The sequence below is a fragment of the Catharus ustulatus genome, chromosome 3, assembly GCF_009819885.2.
Source record: "Catharus ustulatus isolate bCatUst1 chromosome 3, bCatUst1.pri.v2, whole genome shotgun sequence".
NCBI classification, from domain to species: domain Eukaryota; kingdom Metazoa; phylum Chordata; class Aves; order Passeriformes; family Turdidae; genus Catharus; species Catharus ustulatus.
Window position 1 is genome coordinate 76,241,204 of NC_046223.1, and position 27,306 is coordinate 76,268,509.

Below are 27,306 nucleotides of genomic sequence, written 5' to 3' on the forward strand. Positions count from 1 at the left end.
GAAATCAAGGGGCTTTCAGGCAAAAATATGGGAATTAGGAATAACAGTTCTTTTCTGGGAAATTAAAATAGAAATATAGTACTACAAAGAAACAAACCCAAACCCTGACAAAGTCAGAGTACAACCTGACACCCCGTCAGGCAGGGTGTTGGTAGCAGTCCCATTAAATGGTGGTTACATTCCTCTTGCAGTGACAGATGTGGTTCAGTTGAAGCAGTGCTTCTGCAGAAGGTACAGTTTTCCTCCAGAGGTCCAGTGGTGATGTGGAGAAATCCGGTTTTCCTCTGGAGTCCAGTGGAGAAAGGGGCTCCCTTAGTGTCCCAAAACCTCTGTTTTTATCTTGGTAAGAAATGTTGGGCCCTTCCCCCTGGCTGGAGCAACTTCCAATGAGATGCAGTAATTTTATCAGTCGCACAGTGGGACTCAATGGGCCATCAGCAGAAAATGACTTGCTGGAGGAAGGATGGGTTATGAAAAGATAAAGAACAATGCCCCGCCTGGTTTCAATGGATGGCCCATTAGCAGAATATCTCCCGCAGAGATAAGGATCTCTGCCCACACCCTCAACAGAGGTTAATAGAATAGATACCTTTTATTACACTCTGTATTGTAACCCAGGACAGTTGCCAACACCCGGATGTGCAGCTTATAATCTGGTGTGGTTTATAATCGTGATATATACCTTGACCACTTACTGAACACAGTCCAGGTTGCTGTTTCATCGCCCTCTACACACTCCCTATACCCAGAAGAGCTGTTTACATTAAGGTCCCAACATCTCCTATCTCCAAAGTGTGCAGTCAGGTTGTAAAATTTACCAGCTTTGTTGGTTTCAATAATATTTTTCTATTTCAGCTTTCCCGTTTTCACAGCCCATGCTCTGCAGTTGGAATTCAGGCACGTGGCAGAAGGAAAACCTACCTTGATATCAGAGATGTCCAGGACTCATTTAGTCTGCAAATGCACATCTTGAACTAGTTCAGGGTAGTGAGCTTTGTTGGAGCAAGTCACCGATGTTTTTTGGGGATAGAAACCCAAGAAGCTCATCATTCTGCTTTTCCCCAGTGATTTATTCATTTTGGTGGCCCCTAAAATGCTGAAGTACTTGTCGCTTCTGTATTTTCTTTTCTCCCACTTGTGGATTTGCACATAGCAGAGCACGCTGGGGTCCAGACTGAAGAAGGATAAGGCTGTGGAGCAGCACTGTGAAAAGGGTTCTCAGTGAACCTTGGAAGGTGCAAAGTCCATCCTACTGGGAACACTGAACATTGCATTGTTATATCCAGGGCAAAACTAAGGTGCTATGCATGTTTAAGATGCAATAATTTGGACCCAAACCATTATACAATATATAATCTCTTTCTGAAATTAACTGCTATAAAATACTGCTACTTGCAAAATACCCATATAATATTGAAAATGTTTTATTTATCTGGGCAATAAGAAAAATAATTAAATAAAGGAAACTGCAATCAAATCTGCAGATCCTGTATCAGACTGAAAGAACCTATGAGGTTTTTTCTCCCATTAACGCCCTTTTGCACACTTCTGAGATCTTGTGCACTTTTATGGAATATCTGGCACTGGCCACAGCTGGATCAGGATGCAGGACCTCCCACTCAGTCAAAATTTCTGTATTTCTGAGTGAGGATTACACTTCTTGTGGCTATTGTTAAACCTTGATATATTTTGAGGTGTCCTCATGTATGTCTGGTTAGTCGCTAACTTCTTACGGGGAATAAAAAATATCCATCCCAGTAAAAATATTTGCTAGCATAAATGTCCTAGACAACAGTGACTGCTCTCTCTCTCACTAATGAGGAACCAAGACCAAAAGCAGATAAAGGACTTGCTTTATGTGAGAACCCTTTGATTGAACAGAGATCTGAGCAGATCTGAGTAGATTTAGTCTGCTCTGCAGGTAGCTCTGCCTTGATGTTTTAATGCAATGTAATTGATTGGTAACTGATCTGGATTACTTCAGGTTTTTTTTTTTCTCTTTTTTCTTACTCCCAGTGATTTTTAATTTTTTCTCCACAGCAATTCTGGGTAAGCCAAATAAGAAGTTTTTCTAATCCTGTCTGACACATCATACTTCCCCTCTGGCATTAAACACTTTTTTTTGACAAGACATTCTTTTTTCTCCACATCTAAATTAACTTTTTAGGCATTTCTTTGGTAATACAGGCAGGGAAACAACCAGTGCAAAATGTCCTCTTCTATAACCAAAGTTTCCATAAGAAGTACTTTCTCATTATAAAGAACTTAGTCTCAGTAAGATATGAATCTGAAACAATACTCACCTCTTTAACGAATATTGCAGAGAAATTCCTGAAAATAGATTTGCACAGTAGCTCACAAGTTGAATGCAATTTATGAGTTTGTTTTGGCTTATAATGTAGATGCTGGGATTTTGGGAACTGGAAACTATAACAGAAGAAAATAAACTTGTGTGTGTGAGATTAAGAAAAAGGCATGTGAAAAATATGGGTTTTTATTGTTCCACATTTATGCTGACTTGTTGGCAGGCATAATATTGTGCTGAACTAAATCACATGACAATTTTAAGAGTAAGAATTTTCCTTAGCAGGAAAAGAAAAGCTTAAAAAAAAAATTGGTAAAAAGTGTTGGCAATTACAGTTTTCGGAGTATGCTCTGTAAGCTCCTTTTCTTTCTACCATATCTGTAATTTGGATCAGCCACCAGGACAGTGCGTACTTGAATAGCAGAAAAGTGCCAGCAAGGCTCAGGGACAAAGCTCTGCAAATTGCTGGCTCACCTCTGAGCTCTGGTGTGGATTATAGGATCAAAAGCCATTACAGTACAGGCTTTGTTTGCTTTTGTATGAGTGAAAACTAAGTTTACTCTGAGGAATGTTTGGTGGTTGGATTTTCACACAGAGAATTGAACAGGCTTGTTCATATTTCTGAGTGGCATTTCCAGGGAGGCAGAGTTTGTTTGGAAATATCCCCATAGTTGTGGGTTTGTAGATTTAACTCTTCACCAACGCACTAATGAATACGGATAATTTGATCATAACTGCCTTTTCCTGAGCAAAAACCAGGTAAAAAATGCAAACATTTCCATTTCCAGTGGCTGTGCAGGAACTTAGAGTCTGATATATTTTACTGGAAAAATTTCTGGTTATCCTCAGAATCACTCAGTACTGTGCTGACTATGCTCCTCCTTGAAATAAAGGTAGAAAAAATTAGACCAATATGTAATACTTCAAAAGTTTCTTCATAGAGTTCACTAGATATTAAATACTGGTGAGTGGTCTGGTCTTCACTAGGAATTATCTCCCTCATTCCTAATGATGCCACATGCATGACTAACTGGCGCCTTCAAAATAGTAGTTAGGGATGAGAAGAGTGAAGATGTTTCTAGATATTTAAATTATATTGAATATGAAATAACAGAAATAAGTCCTGGGAGGGGAAACAAAAAAGTCAGCATCAGGAAAAGAATGCAAAATAAAGTAATCAGAAGTGCCGCAAAGCTGTTTTGGGTCAACTGGGAATTTTTCTAATCCTTACAACAACAGTGAAATCTTCCTGACTTTGACTATTGATGAGACATCAAACCTGTAGAATCTCTGTAAATGGATTAAGAAAGAGAAATCAAATTCAATCAATCGAATTATTTTAGTCCTATTAAAATACCTTGATATTTCAGCATGAGAGGGATGTTCATGTGAAGAGCAAAGCTCTTAATATGATGATATTTGTAAAAAGAAACCCCGTATGTGTCTTTTTTGCAAGCTAGTATGTTCAAAATAATTATCCCTCTAATCAAAATAGTTTTAATAATGCTTTTTAATCCCCCAAAATCTTGTGTTGTCATAACATTCTTGACCCAGGTGGCAGGAGCATTGGTTCAAATGATGACTTGGAGCAAAGCTCTGTAACTCTGTTACCCATTCTGGAATGAGTTCTACAAGCAACCAGCTCTACTGCCGCAGGGTGAGTTGTGTGCATCTCATAGGGAAAGCAGTGACTCTTAGAAACAGGTCAAGGTAACCTTGTCTTTTCTGCTATGAAGCACATTTCTGGTGAAGATACAAAGTTAGCTGGTAGGGTCAAATTTATGAGAGAGACAAAAAAGTGAGTCTTTTACTTTCATATTAAGCTTTTCACTGCATTATTTACACAATTTTGATGTTTACCACTCTCTCTTGTTGAGGTGCCTAAAAAGTGGAAAACCCAGTGCCACCTGACATGGGGGATTTAGAGCACAAAGACTAGTAACTTCTTAAGCAGAAGCATAATTAATAAAGATTAATACTTCTGGGATAGATCTTAGAGACTTTGAACAACTTGTTTGACTCCAGAAGAAAGTTAATGCTCATGCCTTCTCTGAACATATCAATTAAAATGAATTAAAGCTGAGCAAGATGAACACAGATACACATACACATGTACCTTTGAAATCAGTGTGTTCTGTGGCTGCAGGTGCTTCTTAGCTGAGCCATGAAACATTTTTTTCTTGGTTTGCTGCACTCTGCCTACCACATGAGGGGTTTGATATTGTTTCATGGGTGCTGGCTAGTGCTGCAAGGTGCCTAAAAATTAAAAATAATCAAACAGCATCCTTTTGGATATCTGAAGGTTAAAACTCTTCATGATTCATCGGAAGCAGCTTAATGTTTCTGTTTGGGAGTGTCTCTGTGAAAATTGTTTTGGTTTTGAACTACTACTGCAGACTGTATAATTTGCACATAAAACAGCTCTGGGCCTCTTCCTTTAGTTCTATGCCACAACTGGTTTAAATCAGTGGAGTTACTTGAACAAGGACTTACTGCTGAGCCCAGAGATATAATTAGTAGAACTTGAGTTCCTAGGCCACCTAGACCTCTTTCAGAAAAGACCTCCCTTTTTCTTTAGTTACAAGAGGTAGGTAACCATCTTCTACCCATATGATTTTTTTCTCACAAGGTATGCCCATATATTGCACTTATCAACCTTGGCCTAAGACTGGCCAGAGAGATAATTTTGCCTTCATTTTGCTAGAGGAAAGAGTTACTGACAAGCTGAAAAAATAGAGTCCCAGAGAAACAGAAAAATAATCAAACATGTTGCATGTACACACATTGAAGATAAAAACCCATTACATAACAGGTAACATAAATTGGCAAACCAGCTCAGCATGCCCTCACACCAGGGTCCTCCAATACAGAAGGGAAGGATTCCCAGGTTTTGTGTTGTGATATGAAGATGGATCTCCACCTGACTGGTAGTTCAGCAGAAGAGAAGAACTAGAAAGGACCCCAAACTGAGTATATATTCTCAGTGTTTAACTTCTGTAAAAAATATTTTTAAAAAAGCAAACACTGTATCAGGATGTATAAACATGAGTATTATATGTAAAACAGCTGCTCTGCTGAATACTGGCCTCAGCTGGAGCATTGCTGCATCCAATTAGAGGCACCATATTTCCAGGAGTTTGTGGACCAAAAGAAGGGGAGAGCAAAGCAGAACAAAAGGATTGATCCAAAATCTGCAATATGTGGCCTTGAAGAAAGGGTTGGAATGGTGGGGTACAAGGAATAGAAAACCAAGGGGTCAGTGTAAGACATTAAATATCTAAATGGCTGCTGCTAACGTGAGATTCCCAAGATGTTCTCCAGGCATTGTTTAGGATTTCAATCCATTGAATTTTAGGGCAAGAAATAGCACATTAAAATGCAGCTAGGAAGATTTAGGTTAGACAAGAGAAAATATTTTCTATTAGTAAGGATAATTACACAGTGGAAGAGATTTCTGAGAGTAGCTATGAAGTCTCAATTGCTGGAAGTTTTAGGAAAAATTAGACAAACATCTGCTAGTGGTGGTTTAGGTGTAGTTGATTCCACCTTTAGCTAACTCTGTGATCGTGACTGTTTATCCTGAGTGATTTGCTCTTAAGGTGATAAGGTCAAATGTGGTGGATATATTGATTTCCCACTGCCACTGGCTAAGCTGGGTGCTGGTTGGGGAAATTATGAGCTAAATTTAACAGCAGTCAAAGGAGACAGTAAAAGAGGGCAGAGTCTGAGATGAACACTAGGGGTAATTTCCTTTTCCTCTCTTGACCTCCAGTTTGAACTTAGCTGATGGACTTGCCATCTGTATCTGCTTCTTAAAGGAGCATACTTTCACCCATGTGCTGTAGGAAATAGCATTTCCAAGTTCAGAACTGCTCCTTACGAGTGGGAAAACAAGTAGGGTAAGAGAGCATGGTTAAGTAGGAATGTAGCAGGGAAGTAACTTTTATATTCAAATTTCAGTAACACAGATCAGAGACAGAAAGTAGTAGTCCATTGTTAAGCAATTTAAGTTACAACTAAAGGCCAGTTGAACTTTGATGGAAGAGGGATCATGCTGAATTTGGGATCTGCAGTGAAAGACAAGAAGCTGGCATCTCACCCTCTGAATCATGAGAGATTTGTCATATGGTCAAACAGTATTTTTAAACTGCCCACTTTGCCCGAAAATAAGAATCCTCCAGTAATGCATTAAGTGGGGTGATTTATATCTGCCAGAGGGGCTTGTTCTTTTGATCATTCCTTTTCCTGAGGGGCATTGTATTGTTCTGGTTTAGGAGTTTTTTAAATGGTATGACTGATTAAAAAAATGTTCCCCAACACATGACTTTGATATTCATGTTTCATTCCCAGGAAATCTTTAGGATTTATCAATCCAGCCATGTGAAGCTAGTGAGTTTTCACTTGGCAAGGTTTGTTATTTCATTTTGAATGTTTCTGTGACTACACAGAGTCTACCATAACTCCTAAAATCACAGGTTTGGGGTCAGAAATGAGGAAAATCCTATTTTAAATACTTCAAAAGCAGCAGTATGTACTAGATAATGTAGTATCTAAATTAGGGAAAAATCTAAGGAAAGTAGGAAAATGGGTTTCCACTTGTTAGGAACATTTTAAAAAATATATAAACTAGTACATTATTCCCCACTGTGATGTTAAAGAAACAACACAGATGTTTTATAGGTCGTGCATTGTCTCTTTACATGGCAGATGAACAGTTGCTGTGGAACTATGCAACCTAGCATCAGCTAAAGTATTTAAATATGTAATCAAATAAGTTCAGATATTTGTGGGCTCCATGTACTTTCTAGATGAAAGACAACAAAATTTGGTCCAAATAAGGACTTTCAAAACCATGGCTTTTTACTGACTTCACATGGCATTAATCACTTTCCTAATATAAACAAAAGACTTGGTTCTTTTAATTACTTTTTACAGTAACAGTTCCAGGAGGTCTTTCATATCAAGCCTAAATAATAAGTACCAGGCATTGGGAAAGTAAAATTTTGGCACATTTCTATCAATGACCACTCAATTAATAATTTCTGACATATTTTATGTCCATCTCAAAATATTTACAATTACTGCTTTTCACCCATCATTCAAACTTTGCATTTGTCGAAAGCAAATTAACTGAATTAGCTACCTTTGCCTTATTTCCCTTTACTTCATAGAAACACACATACCCTGCACATTGTCAGAAGACCTTTTATTCTTCAGCAGTTTTTCAGAATTCATATGCTTGGATTCTGATGCTCCTGCTGGTTTAAAGGAGAAATGCAACACTAATAAATTATAATAAATTGTCAGACTCAACGGGTCTGTGACCTTCAGTCAGTAGGGGGTTATGTGCAACACTTCATTTCCCCTTCTTTTAGCTCTGGTTGCTTCCCTTGCTGTTAGGCAGTGTCCTTGATTTATGGGTGGGCCACCAGCAGGACATCTCACCTGCAAAAATAGTTCACACTGTGTTGTTTATTATACTAAGTAGGCTTCATGCTGACAGAGGGTTTTTACAAGGGAAAAGAGCTGCTGTCAGTCTTTCTATCATTTGAGCCAAACTGGCTCCAAAGTTCTCTCAAATTTCTACATGAAGTCTAGGAACAAGAAACCAGAGTGAGCTATTGCCCCTTCTTCAGTGCATCGGTCTCTTCTGGCTTTTTTGACTGGAAGTTCAACAGAAGATGAGAACAAAACTAATGAAAAACAGGGATAAAATGTGAAAAAAAAAAAATCCCATCTTAATTTAGAGCAAATATTTAATGCTGCCTACATAATTGTGTATATCTGATTTCTCCTTATGGTAAATTATTACCTGCTGTGTGACACATTGCAATTTTTTCTGATTAAAACAAAACTTTTTTATTTGCTGAAGAAGAAAACCAAAAAAACAACATAATTGCCCCTGTGCAAATACAGGACAGAAACACTAGTTACATAAACATGAACTAGGTGTCAAGAAAAGCAACCAGTAAGGCTGTAGGGTTACCTGTATGTTTTCTTTTTTCTCTCTTCATGAGTCTTTCTAAGAAAATATTCCATGTTTCACTGAGGTAACATGAAATTAAAGAAAGGAAGTAGAAACACTGGAAACATCTATTAATTTTGGAAACATCTATTAATTTTGCACATCTTTACATTGTCATGCTCTCTAATAGGACTTTTATAAAGACTTTCCACTGTGTCACTCCAAAATTAGTAAAAAGTTCCAGAGATTGCCCACATTTGGTAGGATGCTAGCTATTAATGACTAATAGATTATAGAATCATAGAATTATTTTTTGTTGGAAAAGGTCACTAAAATCCTCACGCCCAGCAACATGATCATTATGCATAATCCCGAAAGAACTCTTTTCCACTGTGCTCTTCTATAGCTGCTTTGAGTTCTGTGGTGAGATGCCATTGGATGGAAATTGGCTGCCTGCTGAGTTTTGCTGTATCACCAAGGCTGGACTACTACATTTTCCATTATGGAAACCTTTATCAGTTACTAACCTGAACAAAACTGAAATCTCGGGTGAATCAGGAGGAAATACATGACTGTATGTCCTTTATGAGCATCAACTGAAGTGCAGTTGTGGTGTGGTGTCACCATGGCCCTTTTTGTTGAGGTGTGCATTTTATCCACAAGTCTCCAGGTGTTTCCAGGCTTGCTGAGAAACCTTACTCCATTTCTGGTGCTGTGTTTTGTTCCACATAATTGAATCAAAAATAAAAGTAGACACTTTTTAAAAATTTTATTTGTACAGATATTTATTAAAAATGCAATTATGGTTCAAATGAACAAGTGGCACCCAAAGAGACAAAAATCTTCCCAGCACATCAAAAAATTTGGTTGGGTTGTGAAGCATCCTAAGACATTGTATGTGAAATCATGCTGAAATCTCCTTAAATAAGACTGAACTGGCATATTAGCAAACATGCAATTTGTCAGCATTTCTGAAGCTAAAAGCACAGGTTAGAACCACAAAACCTAAAGATGAGCAAGTCATATGATGATATATGTATTCTGTAGGTGCTCTGAAGGAAATGAGTAATGATGTCCTGCTTTGCTAGGTCATACTGGTTTTGCATACCTCCTCACTGTCCTTCCTTTGACAGAATAGATGTCTTTTACCTCAAGAATATTTTTGTGGTTCTTTGGAAAAAGATCTAGTCACACTGAAGAAAAAAATTGTCTATCTATCTATCTATCTATCTATCTATCTATCTATCTATCTATCTATCTATCTATCTATCTATCTCTCTCTCCATCTGTCTGTCTGTCTGTCTATCTATCTATCTATCTATCTATCTACCTACCTACCTACCTACCTGTCTATCTTCCATAATTTATAAATTTTCTTCCTACCTACCATGCCACTTTGCTGAGAGAAGCTCCTTTAAAACTGTCAGATTCAACACATTATACAAAAATAATATAATAATGAAAAAAATATTTTTAAATACACCATTTAAAATCTACTCATTTTTTCAGAAAAAAATGAAGAAATAAATAAAAAATATCACCTCCTATTTATTTGTCCATTTTTTTTCACATTAATACATTTTTGATATGCTGAATTATAACATCATTTTTGTAACCAAAAAAAGTAAAGAATGAAAATTCCATAAAGTGATGAGTCTTCAGTGTTAAATGAGTTCCTCCATGCTAAATGTGTGAGATTTTTATCATTTATTCTGGAAAGGATACATAGAGAAATATGGTTACAGATTAATGCAGAACAGTGATTTAAAACATTTTTTATCTGGAAACATCTTGATAAAATGATATCTCTGAATTCACTTTTTTCAGAGTGAATAATGAAGCTGACTTATGTTAGTCAGCCTTCTTTTAAATTTCTCTCATCTCTTATAAGTAGTCAATAGATCACCAAGATGGTCAGGTCACTTTTTCAGAAATATTTATTATTCTAGTAGACATTGTTCACTTGACAAATTATTGAGGTACAGTTTTTGTTGTTCCCAAACAAGCTTAAATAATAGCAAATTATGAATAAAATTCTGCTTGTTTGGGTCTCTGCATTGATGCAAAGAAAAATAGAAATTGTCTGTGATACAATTTTTGGAATGAAAATTAAATGTAAAGTGAAATAAATCTGTAAGACTCTGCTTTTTGGTTTGCCTGGGTGAATAAACATGTCATGTGTTGCATAAATTTCAGTTGAAAGAGCTCTGACTCAAAATGAGAGCTCATTTCTTGCCAACAAGCGACGACACACTGCTGACCTGATCTTGAATGCCAAGGGATTTTCCACTTCACAAAATCTCCTGCAGCTTGGCCTGCTCTGCTCAGCCTGGGAGACACTGTGGAGAGACACGGGGAGCTCTCACAGTGCCTGTGTGCATCTTGTCTGGCTCTGCTGTGGCATGGCTACAGACACGCCACTCTAATTCTAATACATATACACAAATAATTTTATTGTCCTTAGAAAGAGTGGACTTTGCCTGCCAAGATTTTGGTAATGTATTAAAACATTGTCTCCTTCCAGACTAGTTAAAGTCTTCAGCAGCTCTGTGTGATATATGTGTATTGGACTGTGCATGGTTTAAAACACAACACAGATCCAAAGACTGATGCATCTGCCCATCCCTGCTCATGAGTAAAAGGAATAAACAAAAAAAGGGTCTGTCTGGCTATTCATGGAGGTAGCAAAGTCACTTTCTCTTGAATGATATTGGAGGATGGTGTCTAATTCCTTGACCACTGCCTTCTTCTTAACTGTCTAGCAGAGACGTCAATCTGTTCTTCTGCGACTTCTCCTCTCGAATCCAAATAATCCATGCCAATCTGAGCAAGTAAAGTGATTTTCTTTGTCCCTTCTTTTGAAAACACCATGACTGTCTTAGAAACTTGATAAAAGTTTCCATAGTATGCAGTCTAGCCTTTTTTTATCCTTCTTCAAAGTCACTTGCCTAGTCTTGGGGTTTAGTGCACCTGCTTCCAGTCTTCCTAACACTGATGATAAATGTATCCACTTCTGCTCTTGATCACCTGCATGGCTGATCTCATGGCTCTGCTCATGAGGTCTTTCAGGTATTTCTCCTTAAATAAAACTGCAAAGTTGCTAACCTGCTTTCATTTAAATCTCTTTCTGATCATCTCTGCTGGATGCTGCAGGTAATCAGACAGGGATGACAGACAGGAGAATTGTAGTTGTGGATTTTTCATTTCTTTTCGAAAACAAACACCCTTCTACATTCTCCATCTCTTTTCTTGAACACAAAGATTTTCCTGGCATCAAGTAAAATGGGCTCACAATGCCTTTTTCCAATTTAATTTATATGATATTGCAACAGCAAGTCACCTTAACAAACTGTATAAGTAATCTTAAAGTTTTTGCTTGCTGGCTTCTGAAATTTCAGTTCTTATATTTCCTTTTCTCTGTTAAATGCAAGCTGTTTTCATCCCAGTGATAGCTTTCTCTCCTTGTCCAATGGCTTTTCACTGGGTCAATGAAAAGTAGGCATGGGCACAACTAAAGGTGCCAGCCAAGGTCCTTGTGCTTTGCTTACTCTGAACCCCAGCAAGAGCAAACATCTGCTTGTGTAACTTCAAGAGCTATGTTTACAATATGAAGAGAAGGAACACTAAGGAATCTGCTTAGTAATTAACACTTCACTTTTGTCACCTCTGAAACTCAGTGGTTTTAATTTTTTGGAAATTTTCCTGAAATTGGGTTCCTTAATATTTGTGATTTGTGCTGAATAGTCAGTTTTGTAAGAATGCTGAATGGATTATTTTTTAATTAATTGTTAGATATACTTGTCACTTTTTGAGCTATGTATTCCAAAGTCTTTGAGAAAGGAAGTTAATATCATTACCCCTATTGAAAAACATTTTCTTTTGGCTGTCTTTTCTGCAGACCCCCTGAAGAATATTTGGCTAATAATGTTTAATATTTTACATAATATTTTACTTATTTTCCTCTTGGCACTGGAACAACAGTCAAGTAGGAAATCTGGAATATGTTCCACATTTTCCCCTTCTGCCTGTGATCAGTAAGCTGCAAAAGATGAAAGGGATTGTGATTTGAATGCTTCCTTTCTGTGTTTTTTTGAACCCTGAAAATAGTTCTGTATTCTTTTTCATTCATTTATTTTTCTGCTATTAGCATAAATGAAACTGATTGAAAAAAATACTTTTTTCTTCCAAAAAAAGTGATTTTAAAAATTGATGCTGAATCAGAGGGGAAAAAAAAGTATATATTTTTCTAGGGGTGTAATATGCATGATATTTTTTGACAGGATATAAATGTGAGTTGCATATCCTATGAGCCATAATATTACATCTTAGGAGAGAAGTGCGCAGAGACAGACTGTTTCTTGTTGGATTTTTATTGAATTCTTCTTTCTTCTATTCATTTTTATATATTATTGTGGCCCATTAGGTAAATTCAACACAAAGTAGACACCCTTGACTGCATATATTAGGGTCTAAGGTGAAGTATGACCAACCTGTCCTCTTGTAATGATCAACAAAAAATGGCACAGACTTGAAGAATTATGATTTAAGTCTTATGTTGCATAGCTGTAACTATAAGGCAAGTACTAAACTCTGATCAGGCAGATGTGTGAATAAATCATATAAATGACCATATTTATAGAGACATTATTAAATATATAAATATATCTATAAATATATAACATACGTAATTAAATAGATGAAAGTGGTTTGGAAATCAGATTTTTACTTCAAGCAAAAATGCTTTCTTCAGAACATAAAATATGCTGGAAATCAAATATATTACATACAAAAACATGGAAATATGACCAAAGCCTGGAGATGAAACATTAAATGCACAACATATTTAGAACAAACAAATTTTACTGTCTCTTTTATCTTGCATTGTGTATGATATTGACTTTTCTTTTTTTCTCATTTTTTTCTTCTTTGCATATGAAATAAAACAGGAAACAGCAGTTCTAATAGTTTTTGCATTGTCTTAAAGTTGAAATGGCAAGAGGTTCATCAAAAACCAACCATCCTCCCCCTCTCCCCCCCACTCCTTACTTTAAAATAAACATATAATTTCCCTAAAAATGCTCAGAGATAATACAAAGTGTATCTGCAGCCTGCCTGGCAATGTGCCATCTCCAGCATAGCACTGTGCAAAGGTCTGCCTTGGTATTTGTCAGTCACTTCTTGGTGATTTATAACTGAGCTGAAGTTCCTCCTCTCCCCCATTCCCACTACTGCAGGAATTTGTGATGAATAGGATGGAAAATCCACAGCATGTATATTAGTTAACAGGAGGCTGTGACTACAGTTTAAATCTGAAAAGAAATTGAGAGGCCTCTGAGGAATTAAAGTGGTTTTAATTCATTTAAACTGACCAGCCCTGCTTTAACTACTCTACAATTGTGAGCCTTTATCATCGAGGATATCTATTACACTCTACTAAGCATGAGAAAATATACATATTTTTCTTCTTTACAGCAAAAATGATTAGCCTCCTTATTCACCTACATGTCAGGGCCTTTTGAGTTACAAAACCTATATCCACATAATTCAGCTGAGGTTTTAAAGCAGAAAATATCTATTTAGAGACCGTGAAAAGTTTTTATAAAGGTACCGTGAAATATTCTGACTCTGTCTGACCAAAAAGCCAAAATTAAACAATATGTACAGCAAATCCTGTGACACTTGGACTGAGTTTAATCTCATCCTCGATGTTCTTTCTTCAGCCAAAGATGCTTCCAGTGAAAGGCTCTCTGCACGTCTCTGGAATGAGAAGCAGGTGAATTCAGTGGTGTGGATTGCCCACTCGGTTGCTCACATGTTCAGGTCCAAGAAGGCGGTGGTGTATATTGTGGCTCCCTCCCAGGGAAGAGGGGGTGATGCTCTGTTTCTAAAAATCACTGGGAAAAAGGCCAGGGCATTCTCCTGACCCTCTGAGACCATACCACGATACTGAAAGAAACAAAATATAGCTTGGTGAACCTAGAACTAGACATATGTCATTCATTATATAATTAAAAAGTCCACAAACAAACATGACTTAGGGCTTGAAAAACTTCCCAGGCATTTTATGTGTTGTGACACAGAAAGTAAAGCTTGGCAAAGACATCAGTCACAAAACACAAGTGAGAAAACTAACGACTAGCACCAGCTCCTCTTTCAGGCTCAATTTTTACAGCCCTGTGTGTGAATAACAGGTTGTTTGCAGTTCTTTAGCAGCCTATTTTCAAATGCCTCCATGTAGAATTGGGGAGATGATTATGGGAAGTCATGTTATGAAGTATACAAAATTCAGAGAGTATAGTCCTGCACTTATTTGACTAAGTGAATTTTAAACCCTTTCCGTGGTTAAAAGAAATAAGTATTTAAGGGTATTTCCAAGCTTTGGCAAACCAATTTAGGGTCTCAACTGTGGAAGATGAAGTAATTTGGTCTGCTGTCATAACTGTAGTGTCACAGAGGACAGTTTCACTGCTTTCAGGAGCAAGATCTGGCTACAAATATCAAACCAAATCAATGCAGGCTGTCAGGACTGAGGGGTTCTGCATCGGTGATGGATTACTCCTGGCTGCTGGTATTCACAAGTGTATTTTTTCTTCAGGCTTGGATGTTTTAGTTCTGTATTTTCAAATGCTGTGGGGTATTTTATATCCCTTTGCAGCTTGCAGCAAGTCAAATAAATATCTCAGATTGGAGGTTGACCAAGTTCCTTGATTATCCTACAGTGAGGAAAGGAGCTTTCAAGCTATCTGATTTATCTAGCTAATGTATGTCTAAAGCACTTCTCACATTTAGTATTTCTCTTGAACTGGCAGTTGGCCAAGTTCCCTAAACATGTCTTAGTACCAAAAAAAAAAAAAAAGGAAAATATGACTTATCTTCATCATGTCCAAGAAACTAAAATATTATTACTTTGCTAAGTATTAAAAAAGCTGAAGATCTAGGAACAGCCCCAGTGCCAGAGCAACTGCTGCTTGGCATACAATATTAATGCATTTAAGTCACTTCAGAGCACTACTCTACCTCCACATTTCATTACTGTGCTGAAGGCCACAAAGCTATCCATGCAAACTTTGCTAATATCGTAACATAAATCTACAGGAATGTGTGAAATCTCACTATGAACACAGGGACACGCTGTGGCAGTGCTGTGGCTGCAGGTTCTTCACTGCTGGTATTAGGTCTCCAGTGTGTGCAAGGCAACATAATCCATGGGCCAGCGTCTCCAACCCACTTACATTTCCAACACACATCTCTTGCTGAAAAGCAGCTCCACAGAAAGGGATGTGGGGTCCTGGTTGATGATGAGTGGAACATGAGTCAGCAGTGCCCTGGCAGCCAGGAGAACCAACCCTGCCCTGGGGGACATCAGGCACGGCATCACAGCTGGAAAGGGAGGGCATTGTCCTGCTCTGCTCTGAGCTGGGGCAGCCTCACCTTGAGTGCAGTTTTGGCCACCACAATATAAGATATTAAATTATTAGAAAGTGTCAAAGGAAGGCTACAAAGATGGTGAAGGGCCTTGAGGGGAAGCCATTTGAGAAGAGGCTGGGGTCACCAGGTCTGTTCAGCCTGGAGAGGAGGAGGCTGAGGGGAGACCTCATTGCAGTTACAACTTCCTCATAAGGGGAAGTGAAGGGGCAGACACTGACCTTTTGACTCCTATGACCTGTGACAGAACCCAAGGGAATGGCCTGAGGTTGTTTTAGGGGAGGTTTAGTTTGGATATTATGAAAAGATTCTTCCTCTGGAGGGTGGTTGGGCACTGGCTCCCCAGGGAAGTGATCACAGCACCAGCCTGAAAGTTCAAGAGTTTGGACAATGCTCTCAGGTACCTGGTGTGACTCTTGGGGTGTCCTGTGCAGGGTCAGGAGTTGATTTTGATGATCTTTGTATGCCGCTTCCAATTCAGGATATTCTATGATCCTACAATTCTGTATTTTAGCACCAATTTCACATAATAATGAGATCCTGTGTAGGTCTGGTATCACAGGTTTGTCATATAGCTTCCTCTGTGAAAAAGGCATAGTACACAGAACACCCCAAAGTAACAAGAATGTCACAGAAATGAGGAAATACTTTAACCACTTGATAGGAATGCAATGTCAAGAAACAGTTATATAGAGTCATCTGTTCAAAAAACGTATTATCAGAGTTACAGCTGGATGAAAGGTATAAAAATATTTAAGAAGACTATTTGATCTTTGTATTATTTATCTTTGTTTGTTTTGTCTTGCTGAATGCTGTTGTAAATGATCCTGTCAAATCTGCGGAGAGAAATGTTTCTAAACCAGTTAACTGCTTACTCCAATCAATAGACTAAGTGCTTTCTGCTGTACTTCTGAAAATAGACATCATAAGAAAACTCTAAATTACATATGGACATTCTGTTGCAAGGTAATTGTCAAATTATGTGAATCCAACTGCAACTATTTGGGCATTGGAAATGCAATAACAACTGTTTCGCAGCAAAAGTTTGAAAGGGTCAGAACATTACAGCACTTCTGTGACTAATAATCACTCTTAGCTGGAGAGAAATTCCATTAAATCAGTGGTAAAATCATTGTAATAGAAAACATACATTTTCATTTGAATCAGTGTGAACATGATTAGGAGGCTCAAGTCAGTATTAGTTTATACTTACTTGCATGTCAAATCAGAGCATTACATAATTACTTTCTTATGCTCTTTTGTGCATGTTTGCCTACACAGACAGTAAATTTTCTCTGCCTTCCCTTATAATAAATTCAACCTTGTTGTATTAAGTTCCCTGGGTAACAAAAATAGATTTAATTTATATCTATTGCCTCTGCGATGCAACTAAAAGATTTCTAAAAATGCCATCTTCTGGAAATGGAAATTTCTATCAGAATTTTTGTTTGAAGTTGTTTACTTTCATTACTATTTTTAATGAAAATTTTGGCTTTTATAGCAATGTTCCTTTCCCATTGAAAAGTAAATTACCGAATGATAGAATAAGAGAAGGACTGAGGTTGGAAGGTACCTATAGAGCTCTCTAGTCCAAGTTCCTTGCTCAAAGTGAGCTCAATTGCACCAGGTTGCTCTGAGCTGTGCCCAGTTGGTATTTGAATATCTCCAAGCATGGAGCTCTACAAACCCTCTGTGCAATTTGTGTCACCTCCACTGCAGAAAAACTTATTTGTGTTTACATGTAACTTCAGCTGATGCTCTCAGCCTCTTCTCCCGGCATGGGGCTACACTGGGAAGAGCTTGGCTCTGTCCTTCTCCTCCCCTCCACCTCCCATCAGACATTTGCATGCATTGAACAGATTCCCCGAGCCTTCCATTCTCCAGATGAAAAACTCCATCTCTCTCAGCCTTTTCTCATAGACATATGATCCATTTCTTCATCTTTGTTGGCCTCCAGTAAGTTCATGACTGACTCATACCAAGGAGCCCAGAACTAGGTCCCTGGATCCTCTGCAGAGCTATTTCCTGTTTGGTCACCTAACAGTATTCATTAGAGCACTGTGAGAAACAGTGTTTGCTTTGACTATTTAACAAATGCTATTCTAAGATGTCTTTTTGCCCAAAGGCATTGGTCAGCACTTATCATAAGCACAAATAAAGTGCTATGGACAGCCTGAAAAGACATAAAAATTAAAATGAAATTAAAATAACTGCTCTATGTAACCATGTCTATAAAGATTACAACTCTTGGTGTTATATATCTTCTTCACTTTTAATCTACAAAGTGATTTCATGTTAGGTTGGCCAAAAGATTTTTGATTACAAAAAAACCCTCAAAAACATTAGTGTAGATCTTTACTAATACGTTCCAATTAATAGCCAGAACTTGCATGTCACAGCTGTGCGTGAGTTTCAGAAATCAAGAGTTAAGTTAATCTCACCCATCTTTACAGGAGACTGGATATGCACTCAGTCTCTGTGTATAATCATTGAAGGAAGAGGTGGTGACTGCTTATTCCTCTCTTTAATAAAATAGATAAAATAATAATTGAGGCATCAATAAGTCTTTCAATCTGTAGACAGATGCCACTTCACACACAGAAGGAAAACTCACACTGTTTAGTGTGGAACGGTGGATACATTCACTTTACACCCTTCAAAAATTGCAGATTCATAATGACAAAGAGTGACAGCTGCTTCAGGGTCAGTTGTAACTCTTACAATGGGCTACACCCATGTCTGTGGCATTTAAGTACAAGTGACTAAAGAATGTGGTAACACCAAAAGTTCCGGTTATTTTGGGTGTGCTCAGATCACACCTTGGAAACCAAAAAACCATACTCAGGTTTATTGTCACACAACCATATTTACATCAAATCAGCAAAATGGGAAAGTTTTCTGTTTAACGAATAACTTTCTTGTCAAAAACCTGGATGACAGACAACAAGATGCATTGACAAGATGGCAGAGAAAGGAGAAAGTAGATTCAATCCATGTATTTTTTATGAAGGTTCCTAAATTCTGCTTTCACTTATCTGTGGAGTGTATTGGGTTTGTGTGGCAAGGATCTTATAGTGGGACTTCTACAGGAGTGGTTTCTGTGAGAAGCTGCCAGAAGATTCCCCCATGTCCAATACAGCCAATGCCAGCTGGCTCCTACCTGGACCCGTCACTGGCCAAGGCAGACCCATCAGAGATGGTGGTGGTATCTCTGGGATAACACAAAAGTTATTGTGAAGGAGAAATTTCAGCCAGAAAAGAGAGGAGTGAAAGGGAGAAGAAGAAAAGAAGAAGAAAGCAAAGAAGAGATGGGGGAAGAGGTGCACCAGATGCTGGAGCAGAGATTCCCCTGCAGCTGATGGAGGTTCAGGGAGATCAGATTCCACCTGCAGCCCATGGAGGACCCTGCATCAAAGCAGCTGGATGCCCAAAGGAGACATTGTGACCCTGTGGGAAGCCTGTGCTGGAGCCGGGTCCTGGCAGGAGAGAGAAGCCCACACTGGAGCAGGTTGGCTGGCAGGACCCGTGACCCCATGGGGGGTTCCATGGAGCAGCCTGTTCCCGGAGGGATGCACTCCATGCAAGAGACCTGCACTGTAGGAGTTCATGAAGAACCTGTGGGAATGATTTATGTTGGAGCAGGTCATGGAGAACTGTCACCAGCAGGAAGAACGTTGGAGCAGGGAAGAGTGTGAGGAGCTCCTGCCTGAGGAGGAAGGAGCAGTAGTGAAGAACTGTCCACAACCCTCACTCTCCATCCACCTGAGCCACTGGCAGGAAGAGGTAGAGACTCATTAATAAGTTGATCCTGGAAAGAAGTGAGAGACAGGGGAAGGTGTTTTTTGAGATTAGGGTTTACTTCTCATTATTCTACTCTGATTTGACTGGTAATAAGTTCAATCAATTTACTCAAGTCTGTTTTGCCCATGATGGTAGTTGGTGAGTGATCTCTCCCTGCCTTTGTTTCAACCCATGAATCTCTTTTTATATTTTCTCTCCTGTGTCCAGCTGCAGAGGGGAGAGCAGAGTGGGTTGGTGGGTTTGGTGGCGTCCAGCCACAGTCGATCCACCCCACCTTGTTCCTCCCAATAAATTAGCATTATGGTTTTTATCTTGATTGCACTCCTGCCAACTCTTGAGATGAAGGTGTCACTTACTGAACAGGGGCAGTGATGCATAGGCTGTGCAGTCCATACTGCAGACTTTTATATCAAACTTTTAGCTCAATATTCTCTATGGTTTTGGTCAAAATCACAACTGAAAGCTCAGATGTAAAGATGAAAGCATGAGTTGAGACGGTACATAAAGCAAAATCACTGGAGCCATTAATCTATTCTGCTTTATGGCAGAAAAAGATGCAGTTTTCCAAATAGTTCTAAGTAAGAACACAAAGACAACATCTTTGAGAAGCAGTAAGAATAACATGTCATAAAGCAAGTAAATCCTGAACAGGAGGTTGTGGAAGAAAGAAACAGCTCACAGAAGAGAACTGTAAAGAAATAAAGGACATACAGTGCCACAGACAGGTGAGAAATTACCATAATATGATTGAGGGAAAAGCTAATGAGGCCAACTTGGTTGTTAGTCTTCTTTTGACTTCAGTGAGAGTTATGCACAAAGGAGGCACAAACATCTTAAGAACCATCATACTGAAACATAACATGGGTGGAAGAGCAATTCCCCAAAACTGGGGCTGACATTTTCTGCACTGTGTGCTGCCCCAGGGATGAGATATAAGACCCTGAGACAGGAGGCACTGGCACAAAGAAAGGGTCTTTCTCAGGTAAAAAGCTCTGGCTCATGTCTGGGCAGTCATTTACTTGTGGAATCCTGGCATATCTGGCAGTAGATGTTCACAGAAATCTGCAAAAAAAGTGTTTGTCCAAATCTTACTGGGATTTTCTGTGAAAAGATTTTCTGAACGTAACTTTTTGCCTAAAAACATCCAATCCCTTCTTAACTCATTCCAGTGTTTTCACCAGCAGCAGCCATATATATTTTTCTCTGTAGTATCTCGTTTCTTACAATACAGGGATCATTTTTAACCCGTATATTTAAGAACACATCACCTTGTCCTCATTCAAAAGCCTGCTAAAGCACTGTTTCTCTTTAAATGCACAGAAGTGAATTTAAGAGTGAGAAAAGAAAATCCTCAAACCCCATATTTTTAGCCTTAGCATTTTCCACTGGCTTCGATCCCCTGTGTATCTGAGTCAGAGATTAGAGGCAGGGAACACCTTTATTTGGGTATTTTCTTATCTGAGGATACAGTTAGTACTAAATAACTTAGAGGCAATAATGCTAAGAGATTACTTTTACCCCTGTCCATTCTCTATATTGTATAACATTGACAGCCTAATTTCTCTTCAGTAGTGTCTCCTGGAGTTTGTATATGGTTGGGATTTTTTTTCACTGTCACAAAATGGTTATCCACTTTTTGCTTCCAGCTGAGCCTTAGTATGGTTTCTTTAATTTAAATCAAATGTACATGCTGCTTTTTTCAACACAATTAAAGACTAGCTCCTGATAGAAAAATAGCATTAGAATGAATTAATTGTTGGTACTAGTTCGATACCAGATACAAAGAATCTGTTTTTAATTAAGTGTCCCTCTGGTGAAAATGCTGTGTTATAAAAATGACAACTCAGCATGCATATGAATACTGCATTATAACTTCGATGTCATGTTTGCATAGTTTACTGTTTTATGAAATGTATTGCTGTGCTCTACCCTACTGGAATCGAATTAAATTATGAAACTCAAGCTGGCACAGAAATAATGGTCTGAGGATGTATACAATATTACAGTCTTCCCACTCCTCCTAATAACAAAGAAATCGAACTGTCATCTGGTTTGATTTTTTGGAGGAAGAGGGACAATTTCGAGAAGTCAGGAGGGGTGTTTTCATATACTCTAATACTCACAGAGCATGATACTGGAAGATTCTGAAATAACTTCTGCCTGGCTGGAGGAACATTCAGAGAAAGCACTTCAAACATAACAAACATAATCTCTCTTGTGATTTTTTTTTTGGAAAAAATTATACTGCAGCACTGTCAGTGCAGTTGTGATAGTATAATTCAGGACAGAAAACAGTGGAAATATATCTCTCCTTCAAAACTGAGACTGAGATCTTAAGATAGGTAAAGCCCCAAGAGACTTTTTACAGCTGCAAGTTGGGGTGTCCCAGCAATTTCAAGTGAGGAGAGTTTTCTGCTTACCGGCTGTCTTCCCTCATTTCTCCTAGCTTGCATGTTCTGCTTTTCTTTTCATCAGCTTCTGGACATGAAATTGAACTTCTCAGTACAGTTTTTTTGGATTCTTGCTCTGATTTAGGCAAGGAAAGAAGACTTAGTTGAAAAATTATTTTTTTCGTATGTGACTATGTGATGCTTAATGGTAATTTCTGAGGTATTTACTAGTGAGTGAAGTGTTTTGCTCATTCAGCTAGGCTTTTGGAACCTCATCGTTTTGAACTTACTGTGAAATAATAATATAAGGGTGCTTAATATGCATGAAGGGTTTTTTTGTAGCTGCAATTTTCTTGGAAGGAGTTAGGTTATGTTTTAAGTGATGTAAAGGATAACAAACTGCGTGTCAATTTTAATTGCCTAGAAAAGTTGTATGACTTGCCAGAAATTGTGTTGCTGCTAAAAAAGCATTTCTCTAAATCACTGATCATTTTGTGGTTGACTAAATTGAATTTAACTTACCAGTCATCTGTGTAGGAAATTTACTAAAACATGTGAAAGATAAAACTGGCACAGATGTTTATTTTCCCCTTTTTTCCTTTTTCCAGTTAAATGCATCATGTTTCATGAAATTGCTTCATTTCTTTCTTGGGAAAAAAAAAGGCTCTGAAAGAATCTCAGGAAGAAGAAATGTTCACGGCATTCCTTTAGAAGGCTCTTCTCTCTGTGTTTTCATTGTTAGAATGAATGTCCACCTTGGTGAGCAACCTATGAATTGCTGCTCAGCCATCCCAGGAAAAGTTGACTGCCTTCTGTTTCAGGTGAAAGCCTGTGTCTCTAGTCCACACTCCATCCCATCAACACCTGGGAGAGTATTAGTAAAAAGAAAGAGTGTCTAAAATGTATCAGCTGACTTACAGGACAAAAACATATGGTCCCTACATATTTGCAGCATTCACAATCTAATCTGCTACACTGAAACCATGCATGGAGAAGGTTAAAATTTAAAAAGAAGGATGAAGGAAACCAACAGTATTAAGACTGAGATTCTTAGTCACTGTTTTTTTGTCTTAAAGTTGTGGAGGTTGCTATGAGGTGTTACACAACCCTATCAGAGTCTGGTGTACAAAGTGAAAAGTATACAGTAATTTCACAATTACAAGCCGCACCATTTTGACGAAAGTTTTGGTCCATACCCGGAAGTGCGGCTTGTAATCCGGAGCAGCTAATATATGAACAATATTCTAAAAGTTGCCAACCCAGAAGTGAGAGCCCACAGCATCCCCAAGCCGAGCTGGAGCCCGGCCGGCCCTGGCAGAGGTGGGAAAGCCTGGCAGAGGTGGGGCCGGTGGCGCGGGGTGGGGAGGGGGCAGCGGAGCCCAAGCCAGCAGAACCGGGGCCAGCAGCGTGGGGGAGCCCCGCTGTGCAGGGGCCGGCAGTGCTGGCCAGGGCGAGCAAACGCAGCGGCAGCAGTGCAGGCAGTGGTGGGGCGAGCAAGCCCAGCAGCGGCAGCACCACCCGGCCGGCCCTGAGCGGCCCCGCCGAGCCGTAGCGCCGAGTTGGGCCACCTGGCCCCGTCGGCAACCATGAGTGGGCTGAGCCTGCCTGGCCCTGACCCGTGCCAGTAAACCCTGCTGTGCCGCGATTCTGTCACTAATTGGCAAATTTGTGGAAGTTGCACATGGATCCTCACTACGAACGAAAGTGTGGCTAATAATCTGCTGCAGCTTATATATGGACGAGGACCTAAATGTTACCGACACCCCAGAAATGTGGCTTATAATCAGGTACGGCTTGTAATCGTGAAATTACTGTAAATAACTTTGGTCAACTTACTTATTGTTGACCATAAAGAAAGTTGAGATTACTACCTTAGACAAAATACCTAACATTTCTATGGTGAGACAAATGTACTCAGTATGGTGAGCAAAATTTGAAAGGAAGAGAGATATTGAATAGAGGAAAAGAAGTGGAGAAGGGGAAAAGAAGGTAGTGTGAAGGAAGGTGATAGAAAATCAAACAAAAGCAAGTGAACGCAAACAAACCAGGAGGAAGAAGTACAAGAGATTAACAAAGGATGAACAACACATGAAAAAATGTAATATTAGCCACATGAAAAACAAGAGGAAAAAAGTTTAGCTGATATCTCTGCATATTAAGTGCAGACATCTACAGTTTCAGGCTCTGAAAAGACCCAGCTGCATTCCCTGATACCTGATGTTCCCATTCTGTTTCTTAGGAAAAGGTCTATGGAGAAGTGCCTTTAATGTGAGTCATTAAGTGCATTAAGCTTAAGACCGTGGTAAGAACAACGGAAACATTCACTGATATTAGAAGCAGGGTAGAACTCCTCTGCTCTGCAGAATAATTGTTTGTATGCTTCCAAACTACAGCAGCAATTTATATGCTACCTTTATATTGTATGATAATTTGTGTAATAACATTGAAAAATCTATTTGAAGCTTTTGAAATTTGAGACAGCATTTATGTGTGACTAGAACTTTGGCAAGAAACAGAAGAGGAGTATGTGCAATAAAAATATCATAGAAGTTTTAATACTAATGTGTGACACAACATAGGTCAGTGCTACACAATAGGCACAGACTAGGCTTCCACTTGGATAAATAAATAAAATAATTTTGCTAACAGATTAAATGATTACAGCATGTAAAGCACCTGAGAGAAGCAATAAACTGAATCATTGCTTCCTTAGGTATTTTTCCTATTGGAAGAAAGGTTCTACTTTATATAAATGTAAGCAACAACAGTTTTCACTCAGGAAACAATACTAAAAAAAAGTTTTAAAATGCCTCACATTTAATCCAAATGGACAATAATTTGCCAGTACCCACATCAAAGTTGAAGATAACTTAATTTGGACTACTCATGAAATATACTATTACTGTTCTTTCATGTTTTTTCATTAAGTTGGTTGACTTCCTATTTTTGGGTCTTTTATCCTTGCAAATGTCTATAAATAGGATTGATAATAGAACCATAAAATGAAAAAATAGGCTCAGAATACAGTACTTTGAAGTTATCCATAGCCTGTTCATGTTCTGCCTATTTTCTTTCTGGAGATTCTACTGCTTTTAGGATATTAGTTTCCCCTTGGATGTCATTCTTAATTTTATATTTTTTTTATATGATTAGCAGGTTGGCTTCTGAAAAAAAGAATTGCTAAACCATAAATGAGCAAAGACTTCCTTATGTTTTAAATTCTGCTTGGTCACAATAGTGGTTGCTAATATTAAATGTTATTCAGAGAAGCATGTCAATGTATCCTTACATATGGAAAAGGGTAATCAATGAAAAAAGAAATTAATAGCTGAGAATCAGGGACATATCAATGACTTACAGTTACTGGAGCAAAACTGAAAAGGTAAAAGTTTTCAGGGTCACCATAGCAGCCTTGATGTCTCATACAGCTATAGCAGCAGATTTTCTGGCTTGCCTGTAGATTAAGCAGATTTACTGATTGTGTGAAGACCCATCTTCCCCAATTTAGATGTAAAAAGTTGCTCAAATTCAGATTAGACTCTCCAGGGACCATATCTAGTCAATGAGAGAAGCAAGCAATTAGTTTAATCTTAAAGTGGTTGTAGTAAGACAGGCTACATGAATTGTTTTCTGAAGTTTCATACTTTCTTCTATTGATCTTAAAGGAGGTCACAGTGACTTGGACTACTAAAATGAGAAACCTTGGTTTACAGAAGATGAATCCCAATCTAGGTGTATTCCCACAATTCAATTGGTACTTGAGTCTGTCAGCTTTATTAGGAAAAAAGAACTTGCAACAGAATTTTAAAAATAATAATATTATCTGCATATTTTGAATTTTTATATGTAACTTCAGGAGCAGAATATTTTTAATATTGTAATTTTGTATTTAAGACGTCCCTTATATTCTAGCAACTAAGAAAAGGTAGCAGAGATAAGAAATGCAAAACACCTTTCAAAACTAGATTGAAGTTTATCATTATTTATAATTCTCTGAATGATAAAATTAAACACAGTCTGTTTAGTTAACAATTGCTTAACAGTGCCACCAGAGAGAAAGGTAAAAAATACCTATGGCTGCAAGTTAAACAAAAAGTCTTCTTCTAGGAAGTCTTGAATCCACCTAATGATTTGCAATGGTTTTTAAGTCTCAAAAATAAGTTTGCATATTCCAGATACAGTTGTTGGTAGACTGGTGTTATGCATTCTTGTTATGGTGTTATCTTGTAATATTTGACTCTTTAAAAAATTCTTCTTGAGAATGCCAGGGACACTATTCTCTCCTTTACTTCCATTTTTAGGAAACTCCTTTTGATAGCCAGATATACTCACAGATTATTGATTAGCAATGCCAATACATCTGTATATTCTGTTTTAATTTTCTTTCTGTTTCTTAAGAAAATGTGGTTTACAGAAAAATCCTTGACTTCCCTAAACAGAAATACAGATAAGTATAGTATGTGGCATATCCACAGGTGTGAACAATTTGATTTCTCTACACAAAAACATTTACCATACAAATGGGCATGAAAATTTAAAAGCATCAACACTTTTTCCTTTTATTTCTGGGAAATTATTTAAAGATAATAAGCATGGAAGAATTTGAAGAGATTGAAAGAAGCAAGTTATGTTTTTAATAAAATCCATGGTCTCATCTTTCCCAGCAGTGAATACGAGAAGGAGAAAATACTTTGACTTGAACAAGTCTGACAAAAAAAAGCTTCCATATACGCTTTAAATGAAACTCTAGTTCTTAGTTTCAAAATGTAGCAAGAAGTTTCATACAGCTTCCCACACTGCTAACTTTCTCACTTTTTTTCCCAGAATACTTGGGATGTAGAAAGGAAGCACGACCTTTCTTTGTTATTAGATCACCCTTCATGAGGTAGGACAACCATCTGGTCAAGGAGGCTGTAGTCTTCTGCCAGAGTTGTGCAATCTCCTTTCTGGTATTTGAAACCAGAGTTCTACTTGATGCTGACAGCATGCTACATACCTATTCACCAGCATAGCTGGAAAAAACTTTCACAGGCTGCTGATAGCTTGCAAATTTGCAGAATAAATGTGCCTGGGTGTAATCATCCACTCCTTTCCACAGCCAATGTGTGTTATATTTCTGATCTTTGCTAGCAGTAAAATGTTTTTGTTTTTGTTTTTGTTTTTTTAAGAAATAGTGAATAAGACAAAAATAAGAGATTGTGGAACTGGAAAAGTAACAGGAAGACAATAGAACCAGATTTCAGTGGCTCAGCTATCAGTTTATGTAAGGCCAGATTCTGAGATATATGGCAAAGATGATAGGTGAATATGCAAAGACTGAGAGGAAAATAGAAACTCACATTTCTCCCATGCCTGGGCATTAGTTTAGTTTCAACAACATTGGTATGAGCAAACACATAGCCAGTTAATTTCAGACACAT